The sequence below is a fragment of the Jaculus jaculus genome, chromosome 12 (assembly GCF_020740685.1).
Source record: "Jaculus jaculus isolate mJacJac1 chromosome 12, mJacJac1.mat.Y.cur, whole genome shotgun sequence".
Classification (NCBI taxonomy): Eukaryota; Metazoa; Chordata; class Mammalia; order Rodentia; family Dipodidae; genus Jaculus; species Jaculus jaculus.
This window is the reverse complement of record NC_059113.1, coordinates 21,623,429-21,635,622: the sequence shown is the minus strand read 5'-3', so window position 1 is coordinate 21,635,622 and position 12,194 is coordinate 21,623,429. Positions and strand designations below refer to the sequence as shown.

Genomic DNA, 12,194 nt, shown 5'->3' with positions numbered 1-12,194 from the left:
CTGTTAGGCTTCAGGCCTCAGGAGCCATGCAAAAATACACAACTGTTACTGGAAACCAAGTCTGCGATAAGTCAAGGAGATTAACATGTTAAGCAAAGACTTGAGTGACACAATCAAGGCCAGATCACTTCAGCTGTGGTCACAGTTCCAAGATGATTACTGTGAGCCTGTCCTTTGTGCATGGGCCCAACGTGCCAGGAAGCAGCATTCCCATGATTAAGTCACTCTACCCGACACAAGTGAGCTTGCACTTCTAGGTGACAATTAGAAAGTTGGGAGTCATGTGGTAGGCGTGCCTGTAATCCCAGCACTCAGCAAGTGTAAATAGGGAGGTTAAGAGTTCAAGGTCATCGGGCTGGAGAGATGGCTTAGCGGTTAAGCGCTTGCCTGTGAAGGCTAAGGACCCCAGTTTGAGACTCAATTCCCCAGGACCCACGTTAGCCAGATGCACGAAGGGGCTCATGCATCTGGAGTTCGTTTGCAGTGGCTAGAAGTCCTGGTAAGCCCATCTCTCTCTCTCTCTCTCTCTCTCTCTCTCAAATTAAAAAAAAAAACAATTAAAATTATTTTTTAAAAAAGAATTCAATGTCACACGTGTGCATGCACATGCACACACAGTTTAAAAAAAGAAGTGAGGGCTGGAGAAATGGCTTAGCAGTTAAGGCGTTTGCCTGTGAAGCCTAAGGACCCCAGTTCAATTCCCCAGTACCCATTTAACCCAGATGAACAAGGGGGAACAGGTGTCTGGAGTTCCTTTGCAGTGGATAGAGGCCCTGGTGTGCCCATTCTCTCTTTCCATCTGACTATTTCTCTCTCTCTTTCTCTCTCTCTCTCTCTTTCTGTGTGTGTGTGTGTGTGTGTGTGTGTGTAAAATAAATAAATAAATAAGATAAAAAGAACTGAAAGTAGTTCCTGACCAGCAACAACAGGCAGGACTGGGTCCTAGAGTCACAGGCGCTGTGGTCTTCCTAACCACGGAAGCTAAGCCTCCAGGAGAGAACTCCAGCTGACGCCTTGAGTGTAGCTTTGTGGGACCCACAGCAAAGAAGCCAGTCAACCAAGGCCCAGAACTGGGCACTTATAAACGGCCATTATTTAAGTCCCCAAGTGTGTTACACTAACATGCTTGCCTGCTCTGACAGACTGGACAGACAGACTTCCCCTTCTTGGAGATGTGAATGCTAAGTCTTGGTCACAGGTGGCAGAGCCAGGCTGTACTATATGGTGTTTTGGGTGACTTCCAATTAATCTGCTCTACTGACTGTGTCAGCCACATGCTGACCCAGAGCAGATGTTATGGAGGTAATAAGTGGTAACTGTTTCTCAATGGCTAGTTGCTAAACCCAGTAACTTTTCTAGCTTAAAAAAATAATAATAAAATAATTTTAAAAAATAATAATTTATTTTTAAGAGAAGGGCTGGACATGGTGGTGCATGCCTTTAATCCCAGCACTCAGGAGGCAGAAGTAGGAAGATCACAGTGAGCTCGAGGCCACCCTGAGACTACAGAGTGAATTCCAGGTCAGCCTGAGCTACAGCGAGACTCTACCTGGAAAAATCAAAATAAATAAATAAGAGAGAGTGAGAGAAGCCATTAGAAAGAGACAAAATGGACACGCCAGGGCCTCAAGCCACTGCAAACTCCAGGCGCATGCACCAGCTTGTGATTTTATATAATATAATCACTCCGTCAAATAAATAAATAATTGTTTGTGCTAGGGCCTTATTTATTTGAGAGAGGGAGGGGAGAATGGGCATACCAGGGATTCTAGCCACTGCAAACAAACTCCAGATGCATGCACCACTTTGTGCATCTGGCTTACATGGGTACTGGGGAATCATACCTTGAACTGGGGTACTTAGGCTTCACAGGCAATTGCATTACCGCTAAGCCATCTCTCCAGCCCAAATGAATAATTTTTTTTTATTAACATTTTCCATGATTATAAAATATATCCCATGATAATTCCCTCCCTCCCCACCCCCACACTTTCCCATTTGAAATTCCATTCAAATGAATAATTTTTAAAAATCCTGTGGACTCAGCTGGCCGTGGTGGCACACACCTATAATCCTAGTACTTGGGAGGCAGAGGTAGGAGGATCACCATGAATTCGAGGCCACCCTGAAACTATATAGTGACTACTGATGCCATGAATGACATCACCTTTCCTTGTATTCAGTAAGTCCATATGCCCCAGGAGTCACAGGTTGACAGCAAGCATGGAGAGACAACTGGAAAATCTAAGAGGCCAAAGCCTAAGGATTCATGTGGACCAGTATTTCTTATATTATAAAGGAGGAAAATCAACCCAACACTATTGAATCAAAACTGTTTCTGATTTTTTTTATTTTAAATATACACCATCAGGCAGTAGAGGTGGCTTAGCAGTTCAGAAGCTTGCCTGCAAAGTCAAAGAGCCCAGGGTCGATTCCCCAGGACTCACATAAGCCAGATGCACAAGGTGGTGTGTGTATTTTGAGTTCGTTTGCAGGAGTCTATGGACCGGTAGCACCAATTCTCTCCTCCTCTCTTCCTATTTCCTCCTTCCTCTCTCCTCCTTGCTTGCTCTCTCTCTCTCTCTCCCTCTCTCTCTCTCTCTGCATGGAGATGGAGCAGATGATGCAAGCACACCAGCAGAAGGAGCCTGCCATGTTCCCTGGGCAGATGGCTGGCAGTGAGGGGCTGGCTGGCACTCCTATGGACATGGAGTTTGATGGAGGCTGGGGCCTCCTGAGCTCACCCATGGGGCAGTCTGGGTTAAGAGAAGTGGACCCACGGATGGGGCCAGACAACCTCAACCTGAACATGAACCTGAACATGAACTTGAACCTGAACGTGCAGATGACACCACAGCAGCAGATGCTGATGTCACAGAAGATGCGGGGTCCTGGTGACATGATAGGGTCCCAGGGCCTCAGTCCTGAGAAATGGCTTGGGTTCGGGCCTAGAACAATAGTGGTATGATGGGTGGTTCACAGAAGATACTCATACCTTCGCAGTTTCCCAACCAGGGCCAGCAGGGATTCTCTGGGAGCCAGGGACCCTATCAAGCCATGCCCCAGGACATAGGCAACACCCAAGACATGTTCAGCCCCGACCAGAGTTCAATACCCATGGGCACTGTGGGCACCACCGGGCTCAGACACATGCCTCTGCCCTCTGCAGCTAAACCTCCTCCTGGGTCTGGGGGCTGGGCAGACGGCCTTCCGACCTCACCATCAGTATTAATCTGATGGGCTCACCAGGCATGGGGCACCTGAAATCACCTATGCTTATCCAGGTACACTCACCCCTGGTCACCTCGCCCTCCGCCAACCTCAAATTGCCCCAAACTCCCTCACAGATGGTACCCTTACCTGCTGCTGACCCTTCAGGACCACTCAAGTCACCACAGGTCCTCAGCTCCTGCCTCAGTGTCCGGCGGCCCACTGGCTCCCCAGCAGGCTCAAGTCTCCCTCCATGGCGGTGCCTTCTCCAGGCTGGGTCTCCTCACTCAAGCCAGCCATGCCCAGCCCTGGGGTCTCCCAGAACAAGCTGCTGCCTCTCAACATGAACTCTTCGTCCACCCTGGGAAACCTGGAGCAGAGTGCCCTCCCGCCTAGTGGCCCCCGGAGCAGCTCCTCAGCGCCTCCTGCCAACCCTCCCAGCGGCCTCATGAACCCCAGCTTACCATTCACTTCTTCCCCAGACCCCACGCCTTCCAGAACCCCTTGTCACGGATGATGTCCCAGATGTCCAAGTATGCCATGCCCAGCTCCACCCCACTCTACCACAATGCCACCAAGACCATCGCCACCTCAGACGACGAGCTGCCGCCTGACCGGCCCCTGCTACCCCCACCCCACCACCGCAGGGCTCGGGGCCCGGCGTCAGCAACAACCCGCCCAATCAGATGCGCCTGAGCTCCGCAGCCGCCCTGAGTCCCATGGGCATGAACATGCCAGGCCAGCAGCCCCTGTCCCATGAGCCACCGCCCACTATGTTGCCCTCCCCCACCCCTTGGGGTCCAACATTCCACTGCACCCCAATGCACAGGGGACAGGAGGGCCCCCTCAAAACTCAATGATGATGGCCCCAGGAGGCCCAGACTCCCTGAATGCCCCCTGTGGCCCTGTGCCCAGCTCCTCCCAGATGATGCCCTTTCCCCCTAGGCTGCAGCAGCCCCGTGGTGCCATGGCCCCCCTGGGGGTGGTGGGGAGGGGGCCTGGCCTGCAGCAGCATTACCCTTCAGGCATGCCCCTGTCCCCTGAGGACCTTCCCAGCCAGCCACCTGGCCCCTTACCCCTCCCCCCCAGCAGCACCTGATGGGCAAAGGCATGGCTGGGTGCATGAGCGACGCACACCCACCCAGGGTTCTTCCTGGGGTGGCATCAGTGAACTACCCAGAGCTGAGTGAGGTGATCCGGACCACCCCTACGGGGATCCCTGAGTTGGACTTATCCAGGGTCATCCCCTCTGAGAAGCCAAGCAGCACCCTCGAATACTTCCCCAAGAGCAAGAACCAACCCCCCAAGGCCCAGCCTCCCAATCTGCCTCTCATGAACCTGCAGAATATGATGGCGGAGCAGACTCCTAGACCCCCTAGTCTTCCAGGCCAGCAGGGGGTTCAGCGGGGGGCTCGGCATGTCCATGTGCCACCCTGGACAGATGTCCCTAATGGGCAGGACAGGTGTGCCCCCACAGCAGGGCATGGTGCCCCACGGCCTGCACCAGGGGGTCATGTCCCCACCACAAGGCCTCATGACCCAGCAGAATTTCATGCTGATGAAGCAACGGGGTGTGGGGGTGAAGTCTACAGCCAGCCCCCCCACATGCTCTCCCCACAGGGCTCCCTCATGGGTCCCCCACCCCAGCAGGACCTCATGGTGTCCCACCCCCTGCAGAAGCGCAGTGTGTTTCTGGACGGCCAGATGCGCTACCTCCCTGCCCCGGGCAGCATGGCCAACCTGCCCTTCAAGCAGGCCTCACTTGGGGCTGGAGCTAGGGGTAATGCGAATATGCTAACCTTAAGTTTCTTCCCTCCAGTGTTGGTATGAATGGCCTGGGTTCATGGGCGGGAGGTGGCTGGTGTGGGGAGTGGCATTTGTGGAAACCAGGTGTGTGGCAGCTTCAGGGGAAGTGGCAGAATGGGGTCGGGGTGGGATTGGGGTTTGTTCCATTAGGGCCTACAGGACTGCCCCTTGCCCTCCTGATTTCTACGGAGCCTCAGTTTCCCCTTTATGTCTGCACCTCTCCCTCGTTCAGGTATGCTTTGGGTCCTTAGGGGAGAAAAAGGATCTTCTACGCTGTCCTTGTGTGCGTATTTCACCTTGTTAGGTGCTCTTGGGCTCCACGTTCTCCCTCTGGGTTTTCCTCCTGTCTTTCCCGGTCTCATTTCCTCTCCCTGCTGAGAGGGTTACCTCCTCTGCCTCCTTCGATTCCCCTCCTCTCCCACGGCCCCTGCAGGCTGCTGGCCAGGTGGGCAGGTGCCAGCAGAGCTGTAAATAGAGCCATGCACTTTTGTGCCAGTTTGTGTGTGTGCTGTATTACTGTGTCTTGATAGAAGTCACACACAAAAAAGAAAAGGTTAAAAAGAGACCCTTCCTCCTGCTTCAGATGATTGCCTCTTCCATTTCCCTGGACCCAGAGTCATGCAGGCCTATGCACCCTTCCACTGAAAGAGTACCATTTCTGTCCTCTCCACATGGTAGGATGACATAGGCGCCTCACACTTCAGTTGATGTCAGACCACATAGGGTGCCACCTGGTGAGCCCTAGCAGGACTGAGACACCCGCCCCCGTGGTGGGCGCCTATCTGCTGCTGAGTGATATCCGGGGAGCAGATGTGCACATGTGCACGTGTTTGCCCTCACTGGTGACACCGTCCCAGCTTCCCTTTGGATGTCTGGGTTCCCCTGCTGCTACATCTTAGCTGGAACTTGAAGCTCTTTGCAGCCATGGGGACATGAAGGAAAGGGGATGGAGGGAGTGTCTGTGTGGCCCCCTTGAATGGAGCTATGGCTACAGTAGCCCTGACCAGGTAACCTCTGGGTCCTGATTTATAAAAGTCATCACTTGCTTCTCACCAAGGAAAGAAGGAACAGGGTTCGGCTGAATCAGTCGGTTTCCCTTCCAGCCTCCACCCCTAGCATGGAATGACGGGAGTGCTGGGGAGGGAAATGAGGGGCCTTCTGTTGCCTTCTCTGTCTACCCACTCTGGTAAGATCCCTCTGTCCAGGGCTCTGGGCTGTGTACCAGATCTGTCTCTGCCCACCCACGCGTAGCCACTGCCTCCCTCCCAGTCCCCTGGTCCTTCCTAGATGAGCTCCCCACTTGCCACTGGTCAGAGCAGAAGCCATACACAACTGGGTGTTTTGGCCCCAGGAGTACAAACTTCTTTTCTCACTTCCTTTCCTGCCTTGTAAGACCACAGGGTAGTTCCTTGGCTGAGGCTTCTCCTGCCCTATCTCCAGGAACAAGGGCCATTCTAGACAGGGCGTCTTCTACCAAGGCCCTGTCCTCAACCTTCCTGATCTGCAGGGCCTGGTTTCGCGTTGGCAGCTGTTAATACAAAGGGAATATGTGACCATTTCTCCGAGTCTGGTGCTGTCATCTTGGTCCACCGCCAGCCAGGTCAAGCACCACTTTACCATCCAGGGCTGGTTATAGTAGGCTCCTGGCTCCCTCTCGTCCCCCTTTGCCCAGGGGCTATGACCAGGGCCTCTGTTGGGGGTGGAGGCATGTAGAAATCCATTCTTCCTACCAGGCCTGCTGCTCTCCTTGCTCCCATCTGGGCCTTGGGCCCTCATGCACCTACCTAAGACTGCCCAAACTGTCCTACTCTGCTTCCTGCCCTGAGGAGAGGGCTCAGGCTGCAGAAGGCTCCATCCCTCTTCAGGTGCCTTCTTCTCCCACCTCCACACCAGCTTTCCAAGGTGAGCTCCACAGGCTAGCCTTTCAACCTCCATCCATGGCCATACCCCAGCCATTTTGTATCATTATATAAATAAATACACACACACACACACACACACACGATAAATTAAAAAGAGGCTCCAAGAAATTGAAAGCATTCAGAAAGAGCTCAGTAGATATCTAAATGAAACGGAAGAGAACCAAAAGCTAAAAGAGCTTATAGGTCAATGGAATAAGGACAATAAGGACATGACCAAATGTAGAAATGAGATTCAAGAGACATTAAGAAGGTCAAATTAAGAAATGAAATCAGAACTCAAACAAGAGATGAAGACACTGGAGAAAATCATAAAACAAAATATAATAAAAATTAAGTTGCTTTATTAAAAGGATCCCAAGAATGCCTCACCAACAGATTAGACCATGTGGAGAACAGAATATTGGAATTTAAGGACAGGAGAGAGAACTTAGATCAGGAGCTCAAAAGCTATGCCAAGTTCAAAAAAAAAAAATGTTCAAACAAAACATGAGGGCACTATGAGACACCTTAAAAAGAACTAATATTTGAATCATAGATGTTCATTAAGGGGAAGAAATACAGAACAAGGGCATAGAAATTTTTTTTTCAACAACATTATTGAAGAAAATTTTCGCAAACTTAAGAAAGAGAGACCAATCCAAGTACAGAAGACACACAGAACACCAAAAGAGAAAACTAAAGAAGAGATTACCCATGTCACATTATAATTAAAAAACTAAAGAGAAAAGAAAAAAAACAACATTAAAGGCTGTAAGAGAAAAAGAGCTCATTGCATGAAAGATCAGCCCATCAGAATAACCTTGGAACCTCTAAAAGTAGAAGAGCTTGGAACAGTTTTTCAACACATAAAAGACCTTAGCTGCCAACCCAAAATATCATATCCAGCAAAATTATCCCACATAATAAAAGTAAAAGTAAGACTTTTCATGACATAAGCCAGCTTTATGATTACATAAGCACTAAGCCAGCCCTACAGAGAATAACACATGGAATACTCAACACTCAAGAGATGAACCAACATCCATGAAGAGAAAAGAAAAAGATAAAACAAACTTGAATGCATTAAATCATATAAAGACCGAGTAAACACAAAACCTTCAACATGACAGGGATTAACTCACATTATAACTCGAAACATTAATGGACTCAACTCCCCAAACAAAAGACACAGGTTGCCAGGTGTGTTGGTGCATGCCTTTAATCCTATCATTTGGGAGGTAGAGGTAGGAGAATTTCTGTGAGTTCAAGGCCACCCTGGGACTACATAGTGAAATCCAGGTCAGCCTGGGCTAGAGTGAAACCCTACCTCAAAAAAAACAAAACAAAACAAAAAATTCAACCTTGCTGCCTGGCCCTGGAAAACCAACCAAGAATCAAGGGCACTACACCCAGGAAGAACTGAAGCCTTCTGTTTGTGTGGATGTTTTATGTTCTCTTTCCTCCTTTCTTCTCTCTCTTCCCTTCCCCTCTCTCCTCCTCTTTTCCCTCCTTCTCTCTCTCATTTTCTCCTTTCATCAATAAATGAAGTAAAACCAGCTCTATTTTTTCAATTTGTGTTACAAATTTTCCTTGGTTGATCTTTAGTATCAGTACATTTTGTCCTTCTACCTGGTGTAGATGAGTTTCTAGTCATACACAACGTGGGTGGGTGAGAGATTGTTATCACATCCATTGCTTTCATCCATTATCTTACCATGGGCCCTTCACTCTCTGCCTGAGTCCTCCCTGCTCCCACCTAGAAAATGCACTGCTTCCTTCTGAGCAAACTAGCAGGATCTCCCCCTCTGACAAAGGAGCAAGGCACACAATCATATTTCCCCCAAACGGTCAAATATCACCAGAACTCTAAATCCTTCACAAAATAGCACTCAGATTAAATGCTTGTTTCTGCACCTTACTGCTATGGTCTGTCCTCCTATTTGTGGCTGAGAGCCATGGAATTTCTTATTTCCCAACTTTTACTGAGTTCGTCATTCAACATTTTCTCCCATCTTATAAATCACTGATTGGTTCCCTATGGCTGTTGTCACATTTCACCATAAACTTAGTGGCTTTAGTCAGCACAGATTTATTATTGGCCAGTTCTGTGGGATAGAAATTTGGCATGGATTCATTGGCTCACATCAAGGTAATTCGTGGGGCTGAGCTCCATTCTGGGAGTTCCATTGTTCCTTCTTCCATCTTAGCCCACCAATGCTAGAATTTGAATCCTGGTAATTTTCCAAGTTCAAAAACCAGCAATCGTGAGTTGAGCCCTTTCATAACCAGCACTTTGAGCTTGTTTGCATCAATCATTTCTCCTTTAGGACTCTTATTACTACACCGGGTCCACCAGCATAAGCCAAGGTAATATAGATGTTAAGTAAAGCTATTAGTAGCCTGATTTCTGCTCACTGTCATATAAAGTGACATGATCACAGGTTTCAGGGATTAGAATACAGACAGCTTTGGTGGAAGTGAGAAAGTATTCTACTTCCCATAGCCACAGGGTGGCTTTCCTACACACCAGCATTTTGTAAAAAATAAATACCACTTTTAGTTGCTTTTGTAAATAGAATCTCATTGGTAAAGTTTTCTTGGGTGTGTGGCATGAGGGAGGCCTCCTCTTAGTCACTGAAAGAGTATTAAAATGATATGTTTAAAGCAGATGGAAAAATGTACAATGTATGCATATGTGGAAATACCACAGCAAGCCCCAGTGACTTGTGCAATGAATACATATGAATATTAAATAAATACTATTTAAATGTACTTTTACTGTATTTTATTCGCCACCATGTCAAATTTTGCAAAGAGGAAATTTTAACTGTGGAAGGGTAGGAGATACCATCCTTCCCCTCTCAAAGCAGACGTTTACATAGCTACCTGAGAATGAAAATACCTTAGGAAAATGAAATTTTAAATGTAGATCTTTCAGTAACATAGTAGATCTTTTTTAAAGGAAAGATAACTGCAGAGAAAGGATTGCCGGGGAAATGGGAGCAGCTAACATACCAAGAGGTGGCTAGGAACAGAGAACTGCTGCCATAAGCTAGAGGGTGGGGTCCACCATAGCTGCATGGCTGCTCCAAGGCCCTGAAGAGAGAGAAATTGTGCCCACCCCTCCCAAAAGAGCCAGTGGGGTGCTGCCCTAAGACTTAGATCGTGCCCCCTCCGTCCCCGCACAAACCCTGAACTCCACAGCAACGGCCACACTGCGCGCACTCGCGCTCCCGATTTCTGCAGGCACGGGACACTCGTGCTTGCTCTATGGCTCCTGCTGCCGCTATTCCATACGTTCCAGATGCCAAACCCACGGGGGCCTCCCAGGTAAGACGCACCAGATGAGGAGTACTGCCGTCACCTGAGCAAGAACGTGACCTGGAGCCACTGCTGGGAGGACACCCCCTCCATGGAACGGTCCCCCATAAACACCAGAGATCAGGAAGGCTGCAGCAGCCTTCACCAGCAAAGGCACTAACCGCACTTCCACTGCAGGTGCCCACGGCTATGGCTGCCTGGCCACTCACGTCATTTCCAGCAGTGAACGGAGCAGACAGGACAACACGGAGACTATTGAAGGTCACCCTCCCCAGAGCTCGAACACCCTCCACCCAGCTAGCACCGTCACAGCCATCTGTGGGAGAAACTCTTTCCCTACAAAAATGAGCGTGTGACGTTTGGAATAGCTGACTGCACCATCATATGTAGAGAATCAGCACAAAAACAAACACGAGAAATGAAAAAGTCATAACATTATCAACATAATCATGTTCTAGTAGCAGCCCCCAAGAATGGAAGTCTGTGCACTGATTGACAACAGATCCACAATAATTGTTTTAAAGGAGCTCAGCAAGTGACAAAAGAACACAGAGAGATGTCAATGAATTCAGAAAATAGTACATAAATAAAAGTTCAAGCCGGCTGTGGTGACGCACGCCTTTAATCCTAGTAGTCGGGAGGCAGAGGTCGGAGGGTTGCCGTGAGTTCGAGGCCACCCTGAGACTCCATAGTGAATTCCAAGTCAGCCTGGGTGAGAGTGAGACCCTACCTCAAAAAACCAAAAAGAAAATAATAATAATAATAATAATAATAATAATAATAATAATAAATAAAAAGAAATTTTTAAAAAAAGACTATGCTTTGAAGCCTTAAGTCATGATGAATGGCTGCCATCTTTTCTTTCAGGATAAGACTAACCACAGAAAATATTTGCACATTCATTTTTTACCTGGCATTGTTCCTTTTGAAATTCTTCTATGATTCAGTTTACACCAATAAAGGGATTCCCCATTAAGTTTGTACAACTTCCATTCTATGCTTCTTATCTTGTTTTGGGCACATGGAAAGCCATTCCTTATGATCCCCTGAAATAATGTCATGGATGAAGAGTGACAACCTTTCAGACATCTAGGACAAAGGTGTCACTCACTTTATGTCAAGTGTACCTGCAACTCCAAGAATCACGTATACAGAAACTTAGCCACAAATTTATGTATGAATAACAAAGAAAGCCCTCAGGGCAACTTTATAGTAAAAGGATAAGCACAGAATTATACTAACAAGAATTGCATATGTTATGAAATACCCATGACATCCACTACGTAGCAATTCAAATTGCTACTTTTACACTATTCTGAAGGGACTATGATCAAAGTATGACACTTACATGTATGGAAATGTCACAATGAAGCACGTTAATGTGTAACATTAACAGATATTCATAATTTCAAAGTACTATGCAGAAAAAGAATGGTGTCCAAAAATAAATGGAGCAAAGTAATGCACACAAAATCCTTCTAAGAGAAAGTAACTTGATGGAAAATAAATCAACTAAAATCGCAATTATCTTTTAAGTTGTAGAATAATACATTGCATTTAGTATTATGCTGACAATCTTGTTTTTAATATTTTTATTTATTTATTTGACAGCAAAAGAAAGAGAAAGTGCCAGGGCCTCTTGCCACTGCAAACCAACTCCAGACGCATATGCCACTGTGTTCATCTAGCTTAACATGTATAATGGGGAGCTGAACCTGGGTTGGCAGGCTTTTCAAGCCAGTACCTTTAACCATTGAGCCATCTATCCAGCCCAGTTTTTCTGGTTTTTAAATAAGATACATTATTTAGTAATAAGATTGAAAAAAACATTAAATAAACAAACAGTATCTAGGTTCATTGTCATACATCTGTGTCTGTTTGGTTTATACAGATAAAAGTCAATTAGTGACTTAACATAAGACAAAGAAATAAGGAAAAACCTGTGAGGTAACAAAA

General features: G+C 47.5%; 1 pseudogene; it reads left to right on the top strand.

The window, feature by feature from the left end:
* The first annotated feature begins 2,605 nt into the window (after positions 1-2,605).
* LOC123453537 lies at positions 2,606-10,594 on the top strand (annotated as a pseudogene).
* Positions 10,595-12,194: the final 1,600 nt, after the last annotated feature.